Raw genomic sequence first — 1,823 nt, 5'->3', positions numbered from 1 at the left:
AATCGGTTTGCAGCCACCGATAAATGTTCGATTACACAGTCGGATGTAATTACACGAAAATTTATTTCGTGGTGCGGAATCATTTATTTATTTGTTGTTACTTTCACCATTAAATTGTTATTACTCACCAATTGGGCTGTCTCAGAAGAAGAAAAATATGTTAATAATGAATGCTGTTAAATCATCGATTACGGCTTCTAATTCTTTTCCTTTTCTATCCTTTCAGTTTATTCAATCGTTATTCACAAACATTTACTTTTATTGATTGATTGATTGATTGATTAATTTATTGAAAATTGAGTCGTTAATATTCGCTCTGGGTGGGAGCCGGTACCGGGCTGAGAACCCAGTACCTACCAGTACCTGTCCGATGGCTTAACCACGACACCATCGAGGCCGGTACTTCATTATCAAAGCGCACTGACCAAAAAGCAAAGATTTGTCTAGAGCTCAAACTAATGTGCACTGCACCAGACAGTACAACTGAAAACAAGCAAGCATTAATTACCCGGTCATTTCATTTCAACTTATTTTCGTGCTTATATCCAATTAAGGTTCAAGCACGCTGTCCTGGGCACACACACCTCAGCTATCTGGGCTGTCTGTCCAGGACAGTGGATTAGTTGTTAGTTGGTTAGTGGTTAGTGAGAGAGAAGAAGGTGTAGTAACCTTACACCTACCCACTGAGCCCGTAAGAACTCGTTCTGGGTCGGAGCCGGTACCGGGATACGAACCCTGTACCTACCAGCCTGTAGTCCGATGGCTTAACCACTGCACGACCGAGGCCAGCCATTACCCTGCCTGCTGAGCTGGGTTGAGACCGCTGAAATCGGTAACCCGTGACGTAACACGAGCTGCTGCACATCCTAAATTCCGGTTTTCTGGAAATCGTTTACTCTACGCCGGTTTGTTCACGTTAATTAATTAAAGATTTTACATTTCTGAACCAAAAGTCAGTCCATTTTCCAAATGGACACGTTCAGATTTTATCAGCTTTTTAATACAAAAAAAAAATCGGGACCATGAAATTTGGCCGGTTTTAACAGGATTTCAGTATTTTCCGTGTCCGGTTTAGACAGGTTTCACTATATGTATCTGTGTGTGTGTGTGTGTGTGTGTGTGTGTGTGTGTGTGTGTGTGTGTGTGTGCCTATATAGGTTTGTAATTACGGAAAATCCCGAAACTCGAAATCTTTGTAATCTGATTAATAATGAGTAATTATATTTTATAATCTGTTTCTGTAGAAATTATTCACAAATTGATTTGAAACAAAGTTAAGATATTAATTTACTTTACAATAATCATAATATCAATTTTTATCATGGAGCCAAGGGCGGATCCATGGGAGGGGACTAGGGGGACATGTCCCTCCCCTAAAACATTAAAGTTTCCCTTTTTTAACAATTTTCACAAAGTGCCATTTTCAGGAAGTTTGTCCACATGCCCTTGGGCCTTGGTCCGCTCCTAGTTATGGTATTGAATCAATTATTTCAACAACAGTGATTCGGGTATGAAAACACAACTTACCTCTTCCAAGTATAAACAAAAAACGTTTCTTCAAATTTCACCGTGACGTCATCCCGTGGGGAACGTGCCTAAAACTGGACTGTGAAACGTACATGTTATTAATACCCATATGAGCAGAGAGAAATGTAGCCCGAGTACTCTGACTGTAAGAGAGCTAGACGGACATTTGGACATAAACACGCTCTCATTAGTCAGAGACCAACCTATGTCTTTTTTTGGCAATTCCTGACTACCAAACGGTAGGCAACGAGTCCCGCTCTAATACCACAACAATCCTATGTTTGACGTCAAATACC

At 40.5% G+C, this 1,823-nt stretch overlaps 1 protein-coding gene across 4 annotated transcripts in view; it reads right to left on the bottom strand.

Moving 5' to 3' along the window:
* Positions 1 to 1,547, bottom strand: part of LOC121381191 — a 62,468-nt gene extending 60,921 nt beyond the window's left edge. For 2 of the 4 annotated variants that reach the window (XM_041510375.1, XM_041510379.1), the window contains exon 1: positions 1,528 to 1,546. The gene's annotated coding sequence lies outside the window, so the exon portion shown is untranslated. Of the gene's footprint in view, positions 1 to 1,527 lie in introns of all 4 variants that reach the window. The other 2 variants (XM_041510378.1, XM_041510380.1) reach the window with 2 other exon arrangements.
* Positions 1,548 to 1,823: the final 276 nt, after the last annotated feature.

The sequence above is a fragment of the Gigantopelta aegis genome, chromosome 9 (assembly GCF_016097555.1).
Source record: "Gigantopelta aegis isolate Gae_Host chromosome 9, Gae_host_genome, whole genome shotgun sequence".
NCBI lineage: Eukaryota > Metazoa > Mollusca > Gastropoda > Neomphalida > Peltospiridae > Gigantopelta > Gigantopelta aegis.
Note: the sequence above shows the minus strand (reverse complement) of the source record. Positions and strands in the feature narration are given on the sequence as shown.